This window comes from Cervus canadensis, chromosome 10 (genome assembly GCF_019320065.1).
Source record: "Cervus canadensis isolate Bull #8, Minnesota chromosome 10, ASM1932006v1, whole genome shotgun sequence".
In the NCBI taxonomy this organism is placed as follows: domain Eukaryota; kingdom Metazoa; phylum Chordata; class Mammalia; order Artiodactyla; family Cervidae; genus Cervus; species Cervus canadensis.
In genome coordinates, this window is record NC_057395.1 from 59,389,665 (window position 1) to 59,404,624 (window position 14,960).

At 40.5% G+C, this 14,960-nt stretch overlaps 1 protein-coding gene across 2 annotated transcripts in view; it reads left to right on the top strand.

The window, feature by feature from the left end:
• The first annotated feature begins 22 nt into the window (after positions 1-22).
• The window catches only part of CSNK2A1 (casein kinase 2 alpha 1), a 55,272-nt gene continuing 40,334 nt past the window's right edge, over positions 23-14,960 (top strand). The window contains exon 1 of one of the 2 annotated variants that reach the window (XM_043478723.1): positions 23-168. The gene's annotated coding sequence lies outside the window, so the exon portion shown is untranslated. Of the gene's footprint in view, positions 169-13,930; positions 13,954-14,960 lie in introns of those variants that run through there. The other variant, XM_043478725.1, reaches the window with a different exon arrangement.

Sequence of the window (14,960 nt, forward strand, 5' to 3'; positions counted from 1 at the left end):
CCCGCCTCCCGGTCGGAGGGGGGTTTCCGCTTCCGGCAGCGACGGCTGCAGCCTCGCTCTGGTCCCTGCGGCTGGCGGCCGAGCCGTGTGTCTCCTCCTCCGCCGCCGCCATATTGTCTGTGTGAGGAGAGGGGAGAGCGGCCGCCGCCGCTGCCGCTTCCACCCCAGGTACTGTGGGAGCTGCCAGGCGAGGTCGTTGGGGGGTGCGGGTGGGCCCAGGCGGGCAGCAGGGCGCGGCTGCCTCTCACGCCTCCAGCAGACTCCCGAGCGGCCCTTCGTCTTCCCCTGCCCCCCCCCCCCCCCCCGCCACACTCACCAGCCGAGGCCCCTGCAGCTCATCGGAGAGGCCTGGGGCCACTCCCCAGGGCGGGGAGGGAGGCTTTGGGGGCAGAGGCTGATGTGAGGATGGGAGCTGGCTCTCGAGTCCAGCTTATGACCGGGGAGAGGGTTGGACTGGGGCGGGGACTAGGGGGCAACTTGGAGAAGGGGGTCGCCAGAGGGGGAAGGGAGCTTGAGGGGTGGGGCCGCAGGGGGGGATGCTAGGGGAGGGTGACTAGAGGAGTGATACCCTCAGTGTAGGCTGGGGTGGACCTCCCTGTGGAGCAGAGCTACTGGAGTGGAGGCCTCCTAAGGTCCCTCTGGGCGAGGCAGGGCTTCCCACCTGCACACTGGGGTGCAAGGTGGAGGCGACCCGGGGCGAGGTCATTGAGGATACAGAGGAAGGGAACCTAGAAGTGGGACAGAACGGGTGGAGTTGGAGTTAAGGGTTAGTTGGGACCTTGGGTGGAAGAGGAGAGGTACACAGAATGAAAGATTGGCTGAGTTTATATGTTAGTTTGTGACCTTTTGAAGAGTAGGACTTTTATTTTTGTTTTTCGGTGGTTGTGTTTTTGCTTTTGCAGCGTTGGAACATTTCTTGCCTTGGCAGGTGATGGGTGGAGCTTATGTAGTTTGTTTTTGGGAAGCGAAGTCGAGGTCGGGAGAAGTTGCTTCTTGGCTATTGCTGTTGTGAGAAGGAAAGAGTTCTGGCAGGGAGGTGGCAAATTAATTGGGGAGGCCTGATTACCTTTTCAACTGCTGAATTCTATGAGAAGTGGGCGTGTGGAGAGGAAATGAAAGGGAAGATTTTTTTCTAAGAGTTGGAAGAGTCCATTCCATCTAAGAAGTGGCAGTACATCTCTGGATTCCCAGTTAGAAGTGCCACTGCTGTTTCCCTGTGTGACCGAACTTCTGTAAATCTGTTTTTCTGTCTGTAAAATGGGATGAAAATATTTCTTAGAGGATAAGTTTGTGGTGAGTGAATAAGATAATTTGTGTCAAGTGCTTACTACAGTGCCTGGCAGGTTGTAAGTGCTCGATAGACCTTACGTGTCGCTTTTCTTAAAGGGCCTACTTGGTATATTTGGGGTTCCGCCAATCTAGGTAAAGTATACGTATGGTCAATAATCTGACAGTAGGCAAGGCTTCAGAATATTATATTTGTAGTCGTTGTAGTGTTTTGTTCTAAATCATTTGGCTTAATTGTCTTGGTGGACCTTGAGCTGAAAGACCAGGACTAGTGCTAGTTCTCCCTCGTGTTTTTTTTTAAAGTTCACCTGCAGTTTTACCTAGACAGGTTTGTCCTTCTGTGACTTTGAAATATTTGACTTTCATTTGCTGTTGGAGGAGGGTGTGTGACTTGAAGAAAGAATGAAAATATTTCAAGTTTGCTTAGATCAGTTTATCAACTGATTACAAAATTAGGTCACCCTGAGGTAACTTTTTTTAAAAAGCAAAACCCAAATATGTCTAGTTATATCATTTTATATGGGATACAGTAGAGAAGAGAAGCACACATTTAAGGGAGAACAAAGGGTGAGTTTCTACCTAGTGTGTTAATTGCAAAACTGTTTAGGGATGAAATAAATGTATTTTTAATCTCTTTTGCTTAGCCAGTCTCTTCCAGGGTGAGTCCTTGGTTTTATTGTTGTCTCTGTCTCTGAACATACACCTTTAATTCACACACTCTTGGAGAAAGAAATTTTCTTTGGGGACTGAGTTTAAAGCTTTACTTTAGGGTTTGGAGTTGTAGTAGGCAGAGTGACCACCACCACCACCCTCAAGACGTCCAAACTCTTAATTCCCAGATCTGTAAATATGTTACATGGTAAAAGGCCTTTGCAGATGCTATTAGGGTTAAACATCTTACAACAGGGAGATTATCCTGGATTTTGTGGGTAGGCCCAATCTAATCACATGCGCCCTTAAAAGCAGAGAACTTTCTCCAGCTGGGAGTCAAGAGCGATGGGGCAGAAGAGGAAATCAGAGAGAATTGAATCGTGAGAGGGACTCCATTTGCTGTTGCTAGAGGGGGCCACATGGAAAGCATGAGGAAGGAATGCAGGGAGCCTCTAGTAACAAAGACGAGCCCCGGCTGACAGCCAAGAAGGAAATGGAGACCACAGTCCTCCAACCATGAGGAACTGAAGTTGGCCAACAACCTGAATGAGCTTGAGAGTGGATTCTTCCCCAGTTTCCAGCAAGGATAACACCTTGATTTTGACCTTGTGAAACCCTGAGCAGAAGACCTACCCAAGCCCACCTAACTTCTGACCTACAGAAACTACGAGACAATAAATTTCTGTTGGTTTAAGCCACTATGTGTGTGGTTTTGTTACGGCAGCAGTAGAACACTAGTATAAATTTTTGTGCCAGAAATGGGGTAGTATTACCTAAAAACGTGGAAGTGGCAGTAGAAGAGGCCAACAGTTTTTTGAAGAGGAGCATGAGATAGAAAAGGCCTAGAAACAGATTGTTAGTAGAAGTAGTGAAGACTCAAGTGGAAGTGAGGTATACATTGGAAACTGGAGAAAAGATCTTTTTACATAGTGGCAAATAAACTTAGAATTGTGTCCTGAGGTCATGTGGAAAAGAAAACTTACAACTGATGAACTTGGATGTTTAGCTGAGGAGATTTCCAAGTGAAGTATTGGTTTATTTGTAGATGTGGGTTTAACGGTGAACTCCTGTGAAATTCACGTGAAGCCCTCTAAGTTCTTGAGCATCTTATACTAGCAGAAACAATGTCCGCTTGATTGAAAAACATGAGTATGAAATTAAAGGGAGCTCTCAACCCTTCCTCTCCCCCAGATTTTTTTACTAGTAAGAAGCAGGCTGGTAAAACTAGAGATATGAGTGTGTTTCTTTTCTTTTAAAAAAGGGTGACTTAGAGGGTGGAACCAAGAGCCCAAAGAGGTGGAACTGAAGGTTACAGAAGAGATTTCCCTGGCTTTGAAATGTAATGGAGTTTGCCCACATTTTGAAACTGCTTTGGACCGATGGATCCACTTTCCCTTATATTTTGCCTGCTTTCTTTTATAGTTATATTCCCTGTTTGAACTGGAATGTTTTTGACTATTGCCTTATGCCTATCTCACCATTACAGATTGGGAGCAGATAACTAGTTGTCTTTTTTGGTGTTTTTTAAGAAATTGTGCTCCAGGGGGTTGCACTTAATGTATTATGCCCAGAGCTTCATCCACACCTGCTTTAGATGGTGAGATTTGGGAGTTTTAAATCGATGAACTTTAGATGAGATTTTTGGACTTAGAGTTGATGTTTAGTGAAATGAGACCTTATGATGAATTGGATGGTTTTTGCATTTGGGAGAGGTATGAGTCTTTGGAGGCCATGAGGGTGGACTCTTCCAAAGATCCTCTGGAATCTGAGTTTGTTACTGTTTTGTGGCAAAGGGACTTTTCAGATATAACTGTGGTTTAAGAATTCTAACATAGAATGGTTATCCTGGATTTTCTGGGTAGGTAGGTCCAGTCTGTTCACATGAAAGCAGACAGCTTTATCTAGCTAGAGTTAGATTTGAAGCATGAGAGGGACTCAGCCTGCCATTCCTGGAGGGGACCACATGGTAAGCACAAGAAGGAATGCTATCAGCACCAGCTGACAACCAACAAGGAAATAGGGACCTTAGTCCTGTGCCCACAAGGAACCTCTTTCAGCCAACAGTCTGAATGAGCTTAAAAGCAGATTCCCCACCTCAGAATTTCCACCAAGGAACATAGCCCTACAGACACCATGATTTTTGGCCTTGCATGACCCTAAATAGAGAATCCAGCCACCCTACGTCACTTCTGGCCTATAGAAGCTGTGAGATAATAAATTGTGTTTTATGTTTGTGGTAGTTTGTTCCAGCGACAATAGGAAACTAATTAGAAAATTTTAAAAAGAAAACTAACTAGCGGGGTTTTGCTTACTTTATTTTAGAATAGTTCAGGGATTATTTTCTAGAGAACAAAGACAGCAGAGATTATTCTGTAAAGTGGGTATTTGGTCCTGGAAGACCTCACAGAATAATGGTGTTAAGTGGAACCTAGGCTTCTTCCTAGATGTGTAAGCATGTGTCATTAGATGAAGTTTGAAGGGGCTAGATGAACAGCTTGGTAAAACATAGATTCTAAAGTTCTAGGCCATTTTGGTAGAATTTCTATAAATTGATGATTCTTCCATGCCTATAATAAGCATCCTGGATAATTCCTTCATCTTTATTAGCGGAATAAAGCATTGAGTTTATTTGACAATCCTTCCTGATAAATCTTTCCTTTATTTGACAAGACTTCCTGTTTTTTTAGAAGAGCTGAAAATGGGTGATTATTTTTTAGGAATTGATAACCACCTATATACAGTAGTCTCTTCTTTCAGACTTCCCACCCCAAACCAAAATTGTTATAAGGTCTTTCTCCCTGTCATTGCCCACCCCACCCCCCCTTTTTTTTTTTTTGGCTGAGCTGGATTTTTGTTGCTGCATGGACTTTCTCTAGTTGCCGTACACAGGCTTCTCATTGCGGTGACTTCTCCTGTAGCAGAGGACGGGCTCAGTTGCCCCACAGCATGTAGAATCTTCCCGGACCAGGGATCAAACCCATGTCCCCTACATTGGCAGGCAGGTTCTCAACCATTGGACCACCAGGGAAGTCCAGTCATTGTCATTGGTCACTTGAGGTTAAGAATAAGATTTGGGGACTTGCCTGGTAGTACAGTGTATAGGAATATGCCTGCCAGTAAAGGGGACACGGGCTCGATCCCTGGTCTGGAAAGATTCCACATACCACAGAGCAACTAAGTCTATGCACCATGACTGCTGAGCCCACAGCATGCTGCAACTACCGAAGTAAGTGCACCTAGACCCTGTGCTCCCCGGCAAGAAAAGGGACTGCAGTGAATAGCCTACGCTCATGTCTACTAGAGAAAGCCCATGCACAGCAATGAAGACCCATAGCAGCCATAAATAAGATTTGGGTATATGTGTGTAACTAAATCACTTTGTTGTGCACCTGAAACTATTGTAGCACCATAGAGCAACTATTAATTTCTAGAAGAGCCAATACAGTTTAAAAAAAGAAGACGATTTTGGAATCATAATTGCAGAAAAGACTTCTGACTTTTAAGAAAGGCCTTTTTGTTGTTGTTTATCACTATGTTACTGATTAGATACATAAGATGTGGACTCTCAACTTTAGTGAAGGGAACTTCAGAGCATGGAGGAAATAAGACAGTTTGTCTTTGAGTTACCTGAATAGAAAGATGATTACAAAATTAGAGCATTTCAGGATATGAAGGACTTTTGTGATTATCTGTTTGACTTTTAGGTTTAGAGTAAAGGAAATTGGGCCACCTGAAGGTTAAGTGACTAAACCAAGTATCTCAGTCCTACAGCTGGCCTAGAATCCTGGTCCAGGCAGTGGGGATTCGTGGCTTTAAGAATATATTCTCTGTGTACCTCGATCCTGTCCTTTTTCTATATTTTACCTTACATAGGTTATCTCTCTATGCCTCATTTTCCTCATGGGGTCATTGTGAGGATTGATTGAGATAACACATATAACACATTTAGCATAGCACCTAACACAGTAAGTGCCCAAAAGATGTTAACTGTTACGTTTATGATAATTGTTTTGACAGCTGTTTGGTATCTTTTGCATAAATATTACAGCACAATTTGTACAAGTTCAGAAACAGAATTACGTGATTTGGCATTGGATTAGGTAAGGACTTACTCTTTTAAGGTAATGAGAAACTGGATTTGATCCTTGGTCTGTCACAATTAATTCTTTGGGTGACCTGGACCAAGTTTGTTTCACAAGAATGTTAGTGTCTTCATACATCTACATTTCTTTGAACTCCTAAAATGGATAATTTAAAATGGTACTGTATCATTTAGTTGTTCCTGAATAGAGAGAGAGAGCTAAGCCATCTAGCTTTTCAAAGGAAGAAATTCCTCTAGAATTATTAAGAAAAAGGAACTGCTGTCCATTGTAACAAATATTTACATTGGGTTATAGGCAATTGGTAGTTTCTCCAAGGTAGAGTTCAGCTGACCTACTTGTTGACCAAACTTTTTTCTCCTTCAATTATAGAAATCAAGTATTATCTTTTTAAAAGTTTAAGGTGAAAGAATTAATAGTATCATACTAAGAGTGACTTTTCACTGGTTTCTACAAAGTGTGTCTTTCAGCCTTAGACATAAGAAATGTACTTAGCAACAGTTACTATGGTGGGCAAGCTTTTATTACATTAGTGATGATAGTGTTTTCTTGCATAGAAAATATGTGTTATCTGAAGTGAGGATTTTAGGGTTAAATACCAGGGTATACTTAGAATAATGTTTTATAATTTAATATGTGTCATGTCTTAAATGCCTTTATATTGGCCACTTTTTTCTTTTCATACTTTCTGGTCTTGTGGATTTTTCTGACAGATTTTTATTAGCTGAAACATTTTAATCTGTTTGGAAAAGTGAACACTTGGAAATTTTTCTGAAGTTATGACTAATGCCCTAGTGGGCATTTCTCAATTTAGCTCTCTCATTAATGTTCTATAATTTTTAAGAAAGCAACCATGTTAAAATGAATGGATAAATTATTTTCCTAAAAATTTAATCATGTCATATCAGAAAGTACAAAATAGCCATTTGACCTTATTGGATTTATAACCAGTCAAATGATGTTAATTCTTTCAACAAGCCGTGAGTGCCTGGTGTATTTCAGGTAGGTGCTGTGCTTACCTGATCTCTAGATGGTCCTTGACCTCAAAGTTAAAATTGAGTGTCATTTTGTCATAATGTATGTGTCATTCTGTAACTTGGCAGCTTTCTGCACTTGATCTTAGCCAAAAGGCAGAGAAGCCATAGCAGCAGCTTTCTGGAGTGTTTTCTTGTGAAAACTCTTACTGGCTTTGTATCTTAGGTATAGTTTCTGAAACAGCTGCAGAAATTTGGTGGGCAGTGGATTCAGGATTTTTGATTCTTAATGAAATTCTTTAACCAAGATTACTGGGGCTCAGCCATAAAAAGGAACACCATTTGAGTCAGTTCTGATGAGGTGGATGAACCTAGAACCTATTATACAGGGTGAAGTGAGTCAGAGAAAGATAAGTATCGTATTCTAATGCACATATATGGAGTCTAGAAAAATGGTACTGAAGAATTTATTTACAGGGCAGCAGTGGAGAAACAGACATAGAGAATAAACTTATGGACATGGGGAGAGGGGAGGGGAGGGTGAGATGTATGGAAAGAGTAACATGGGAACTTACATTATCATATGTAAAATAGATGGCCAACGGGAATTTGCTGTATGGCTCAGGAAACTCAAACGGGATCTGTGTCAACCTGGAGGGGTGGGATGGGGAGAGAGGTTCAGGAGTGAGGGGATATATGTATACCCGTTTCTGATTCATGTTGAGGTTTGACAGAAAACAACAAAATTCTGTAAAACAATTGTCCTTCAATAAAAAAGAAAGAGAAAAAAAAAGATTACTGGGGGAACTAAGGGAGGGAGGCAGCAGGATAGTTGGGAAAAGCGTCAGCTTTGGAATGAGACCAAGTTTGGGTTTAGTAACCAAGTTTACTTAACTCTTAAGCCTGGATTTTGTCATCTCTGCAATTGGGATAACAACTACCTTGGGCAACTTATTTATTAGCCTTCTGTTCCTTCATCTATAAAATGGGCGTCAGTACTTACCTCTGAATATTCTTGTGAGGATTAATGAGTAAAGCACCAGCTAGTTATCATAGCTCAGTTGGTAAAGAATCTGCCTGCAATGCAGGAGACCCTGGTTTGATTCCTGGGTCAGGAAGATCCGCTGAAGAAAGGTTGGGCTATCCACTCCAGTATTCTTGGCTTCCCTGTGGCTCAAGCTGGTAAAGAGTCTGCCTGCAATGTGGGAGACCTGGGTTCGATCCCTGGGTTGGGAAGATCCCCTGGAGAAGGGAATGGCCACCCACTCACTCCAGTATTCTGGCCTGGAGAATTCGGGTCGCAAAGAGTCGGACACAACTGAGCGACTTTGACTTCACAACTGAAAATTAAAGGAGATAATTTATAAAATGCCAGGTACTTTTTCCTTCCCTGTCAATGAAAACTATATGTTCATTGCCATTTTCCGCTGCCAGGAGTTCTTATTTTTCAGTGAGGCCTTTTGACCTGTACTTCCTGTTTCTGATGTGGCCTGTGGGATGGGTGAGGTACTGAATTGCTGCTTAGGGGTGGGTCAGTATGTAGCTCATGCCCAGTGTAGATTGCCTCAGTTACTCATCTACAGTGAACATGGTCAGGTTGTTATCTAGTCTTGGTGAATCTAGGGTTCTGCTGCTTCTAGATAGAAAAGTGACTCCATCTCAGACTTGGGGAAAGTTCAAAGTTTGCTCACCTATGGACTTGTGAACCTGAGATCAGAGATCTTATTCCTGATGGTTCTTTGATCACAGTTTGGGAATTAACTTGTGTATTGTGTGTTAGGGATATGTTTGGAGGAGAACTTTTTCCTGCATTAACATCTTTTCTGTGTCTTGCTCACTCAGGTAATCCACTAACTTGCTTTCTTTGCTCTGTATTCTTAAATCATACACACACACCCTTAGGCATAGCAGAAACCTGTCTTCATCAGTACTTACAGTCCTCTGTATATTTTTGACTCTGTATAGAATGAATACAAATAGCCATCTGCCTTGGGAGTTGTCCCATCTTTCCAAATCTGATTCTGTATACCACTGTGACATTGTGGCCAGCCCATTCAGGTAAGAGAATAAGGAAGACTCCAGATTGTTGAAAGTCAAATCTCTCACCCCTCCCCTTGCCTCCAAATTTAAAGAAATCCATTTCATTGTAGTATTACAAATGATAGGTTGTTGTTGAATCAGTGTGCAGAATTGGGGAAATAGTGTTAAACTAGTAAAAATAATCCCTATTTAGGCTTTGAAACATAAGATTTGACTTGGGTTCAAACCTGGCCTCAGTTACTTAGTAGTCCTGTGATATTTGGCAGGTTATTTATCCTCTGAATCCATGTTTATTTCTAAAATGGGAATCTGCATCTAATACCATCTCTGGCTTACAAGAGACATTCAAATGATAGTTATTACTTATAACTATATGATATATTACATATGGTGTGATATATTACATATATGGGCTATACTTTAGATTACTCTAGGTCCCAAAGAATCTTGGTTCCGGAGGGTGGTAGCAAGTGGAATAGAGTAGCAGATTGTGACTTTATTTCACTGTGTTGCCTGGTAAAAAGACACAGGTGGTAGCTTCTTTGCCCACCATTTATTGTATTTTATATTATTGGAAACAGTATTGTACTTCAAACTTATGTCAAGTGTTTGAGGTAGAACTGTGTTAATTCAGATCAGACTGCTTGGGGATGTTTGATTTTGGTATTATTAAAATGTAGTTGATTTATAATGTTTCAGGTATACAGCAAAATGATTCAGAAATATTTGTATGTACTAGAGTAGTTTAGTGTTAGTCGCTCAGTCATGTCCGATTCTGCGATCTTATGGACTGTAGCCCACCAGATTCCTCTACCCATGGGATTCTCCAGGCCAGAATACTGGAGTGGGTAGCCTTTCCCTTCCCCAGGAGATCTTCCCAACCCAGGGATCAAAGCCAGGTCTCCCACATTGCAGGCAGATTCTTTACCAGCTGAGCCACAGGAAAGCCCAAGAATACTGGCGTGGGTAGCCTATCTCTTCTCCAGTGGGTCTTCCCGACCCAGGAATCAAACCGGGGTCTCCTGCATTGCAGGCGGATTCTTTACCAACTGAGCTATCAGGGAAGCCCTTGTTAGGATTATATCAGGTGTCATTGTGAAATTTATATTCCAAATTCAGACCCTTAACAGGATTAAAAAAACTTATACTGTTAGCTTTGAACCAGGTAGTTTTCTTCCTTTTCAGTGTTTACTTGGGATCTTGGAATTTGAGGGTTGGAGTGGGTATTGTGAACTGTCAAGGAGCTAAATTGTTAACTTTTGACCTCTGTATTTTTCCCCAACTGAAAAAACACCATTGATTATGGCATTAGTTTGATAGATGAGGGAGAATCATTTTAAAATAGAGGAAAGAAGATCGCTTCATCTAATCTTCATTTTATTTCCACCATTAACCTGTTTTCTTTTGGCTTATTCTTTCAAGCTATAGGGTTAGGAGATTTAGGTTGTATTTATTGTTTTGGGTTTGTTGTGCCAGTGATCTCTGAATGGATGACCTCCCAGAAGAAATGGTAGTACTTGTACTTGAAAGCTGTGAAAGATAAATTGTGTGTCTCTTAAAGGAGCACTATGAAAATAGTTTTCTCAGCCTACTGCATGGATTTTGACAATTCAGCTTATGATCTCTTTAGTTAAATCAGAATTTTTCAGCCAATGGACTATGTCAGGGAGGGTTACAGATATGCTGAGATTCTGGTCCCCTCAGCCTTCAGGCCATTTGGGCAGAGTACAGGGCCTCCAAACCAGTAACCTTAAGCCCAAAAGTCTTGATCATTTATCCATTATTAAAAATACTATTATCTCTTTGTGTTTTGAGTTTTTAAAAGGCTACATGTAAGCGCTAGTTGAGAAAGTTCAGTAATTGAGTATCTTAACAGTTTTAAGGTTGAGGGGATGCTGATCTGAAAATAGTCTTGATTTAAGTTTAGAAAAGACCATTTTAAAGTGTATCTTTCTGATCCTCAAGCAGTTCCCTTTCCACATATAATTCAGGGGGTATACTTTAAAATGTGAGACTAAAGGATTAGAGTTTGGGCACTTGTGAAGAAATTTGAGTTCTTATTTTTTTAAGCAATAATGTGAAGCAAAACAAGTTACCTTGTATAAAATTGGTGTCCTCATCTGACTCTGAATGCCACTGTATCTTTTCTGGGAGCTGACACTTTGTTAATCATTCGTGAGCCATGGGTCTCCTGCTTTAACATAAATTGAAATCTAGGATATATTGTCTTCCCCTCTTCCTTTCCGAAAGAATGGGATATACTTAACTTAAAATTTTAATTGTTTAATATTTATGTAAATTATGAAGTTAGCTTCCCCCCTCCCCCTTTTTTGACCATGCTGTGCAGCCTGCAGCCTCTCCCCAACCAGGGATCAGACCTGTGCCCTCTGCAGTGGAAGCATGGGGTCCTAACCACTGGACCACCAGGGAATTCCCATCAAGTTAACTTTTAAAAATTGATATTTTGTAGTGTTAAAATATCTCCTTTTGTCTAACTTAACAATTCTTAATTCTGCTGGGGTTTACAGATTTTTCTGAGCCTGTAGTGAAAGCTACAGAACTTTATTTCAAAAAATGTACTGTACACACTACTTTGTATTACTTTAGGGAATTCATGGACCTCCAGTCTCATTGATGAACTCCAGTTTGAAATTTGTTTAGTCCAAATAACAGTTCCCCATTTTATTATTAATACAGTAATATTTGTATGCTTTATTATTTTTCACAGTATTTTTTAACTGAAGTATAGTTAATTTACAGTGTTGTGCCAAGCTCTGCAGCACAGCAGTGACTCAGTTTTACATACATGTGCATTCTTTTTTTTTAATATTCTTTTCCATTATGGTTTATCCCAGGAGATTGGATATGGTTGCTTGTGCTATACAGTGGGATCTTGTTTATCCATTCTCAATGTTGTAGGTTGCATCTACCAACCTGAGATTCCCAACTTCTTCCTTCCCCCCCTCCTCCTTGGCAACCAGAAGTCCGATCTCTGTGTCTATGAGTCTTTCTCTGTTTTGTAGATAGGTTCATTTGTGCTATATTTTGGATTCCACATATAACTGATGTCATACGATATTTGTCTTTCTGACTTACTTCACTTAGTTTTAATAATCTTGCATCCATGTGGCTGCATATGTCATTTTTATGGCTGAATAGTATTCTATTGTATATATGTATGTGTTACATCTTGATCAACATTTAGTCTGTTTCCATGTTTTGGCTATTGTGAATAGTGCTGCTATGAATATAGGGTTGCATATATCTTTTTGAATTATAGTTTTGTCCAGGTATATGCCGAGGAGTAGGATTGCTAGATCATTCTATTTTTAGTTTTCTGAGAAACCTCCATACTGTTTGCCATAATGGTGGTATCATTTACGTTTCCACCTTTAGGGTAGGAGGGTTCCCTTTTCTTCACACCCTCTCCAGCATTTGTTATTTGTAGACTTTTTAATGATGGCCATTCTAACCAGTGTGAGATGGTACCTTGTAGTTTTGATTTGCATTTCTCTAGTAATTAGTGATGTTGAGCATCTTTTCGTGTATCTACTGGCCATCTGTAGGGCTTCCCAGATGATACTAGTGGTAAAGAACCCATCTGCTAATGCAGGAGACATAGAGATGTAAGTGCGATCCCTGGATTGAGAAAATTCCTTGGAGGAGGGCATGGCAACCCACTCCAGTATTCTTTTCTGGAGAATCCCATGGACAGAGGAGCCTGGCTGGTTACATTCCATAGGGTCACAAAGAGTCAGACACAACTAAAGCGATTTAGCATGCACACACGCACTAGCCATTTGTATGTCTTCTTTGGAGAAATGTCTGATGCATCCTGAGGTTTCATCACAAAACTCATGCTATTGGGGATAATCTTTACAAACGTAATGTAAGGTCTGTTTGTTTTGCTGTTGTTGAGTTGTATGAACTGTTTGTATATTTTGGAGATTAAGCCCATATCGGTTTGCATCATTTGCAAATATTTTCTCCCATTCCCTGAATTGTCTTTTCATGGTTTTGGTTTTGGTTTTTCAGTTTCTTTTGTTGTTGTTTTCCTTTGCTATGCAAAGTCATACGTTTGATTAAATCCCATTTTTGTTTTTATTTCTTTTGCCTTGGGAGACTGACCTAAGAAAATACTGGTACAATTCATGTCAGAGTATATTTTGCCTTTTTATTTTCTTATAGGAGTTTTATAGTGTTGTGTCTTATGCTTAAGTCTATAAAGCGTTTTGAATTTATTTTTGTGCATAGTGTGAAGGTGTGGCCTAACTTCATTGATTTACTTTCCCAGCACCATTTGCTGAAGAGACTGTCTTTTTTCCATTTTATATTCTTGCCAGCTTTGTCAAGGATTAATTGGCTGTAGGTGTGTGGCTTTATCTCTGGGCTCTGTTCTGTTACATTGATCCATATGTCTGGTTTTGTATCAATACCACACTGTTTGGATTATTGTAGTTTTATCTGCTTCCCTCATGGCTCAGACTGCAAAGAATCTGCCTGCAAAGCAGGAGACCTGAGTTCAGTCTCTGGATTGGGAAGATCCCCTAGAGAAGGGAATGGCAAGCCACTCCAGTATTCTTGCCTGGAGAATCCAATGGACAGAGGCAGGCTACAGTCCATGAGGTCACAAAGAGTTGGACACGACTGAGCAACTAACACATACATACACATATACATACATAGTATTGTCTGTGGTCTGGGAGAATTATACCTCTTGCTTTGTTTTTTATTCCTTAGGTGTCACAGTATCCAACAAATATTTCTGCATGGTATTCTGTATGTCAGCTTCTGTGATAGACTCCTGAGACTGCAAAGGCAATATTCTCTGCCTTTGAAGCTTTGTTTAGCTAGGGCGACAGATGTGTGAAACAGTACAGTGACAGTGCTAAATGGAAGAGGTAAGCAAAGTATGCTGTTGGAGTACAGAGGAAGGAGGGTCTTGATCATTGAAAATTTTCTATGAATCTAGTCAGTTCTGTATTTCCTAATTGGCCGAAAGCATACTGCGAACTACCCCATGATTTTTGTTTTTTAAGCTCTAATTGAACTAATAACGGAAACTAAATCAAGAAGCAAATGGTCTTAAATTGAGAGCTTAAATGGGCTTATTACTGTTGCATCTGATTATGCTGAATATTTTCTTTGCCTGTATTTTTCCCTAGTTATCTTTTTAAAATAGTTTTAAATTTATTTATTATACTTATAAAATTATATGTTTAATGTAGGTCAGGGATTGCTAACTGAAATACCTGCAGGAGTCAGGCCAGTAAGATAAATGTGTAGAATTGTTCAGGTTTACCTGTGGCATCTTTGACTGGATAATCACAGTCAGCAGATCCAAAGTGATGTGGTCAATGCAGGAATGCATAATCATTGTTACCAAAAAGACAGACCTACCTACCTTTTCTCATTTCTTCTTATAACAAACTGAACATTAATTTGGTTTTTAGTGTTGGCAACCAAGTTACACTTAAAAATACTAATTATTTATCACGAAAATCTTTAACACATAATTCAACTTAATAGCTGATTCACTTTAAAAACACTGTGGAAAATTTGCATAGGAATTTTCATAGGAATTGCCTAGGAATGTTCATAGCAGCATTAGTCATAGTGGCCATAAAGTGAAAACAAATGTCCATCAACTGATGTATGGATGAACACAATGTGGTATATCCTTACAGTGGATTCAGCCGTAAAAAGGGATGAACTATTGTAAAGCTACATCATGAATGAGCCTTGAAAACATGCTAAATGAAAGAAGCCAGACACATAGGGTTATGTATTGTGTGATTCAGCTTTTATGAAATGTCCAGAATAGGCAAATCTCTAGAGGCAGAAAGCAGATGAATAGTTGTTAAGACGTGGGGTGGGGGGGTGGGGAGTTATTAGGAGTGACTACTAT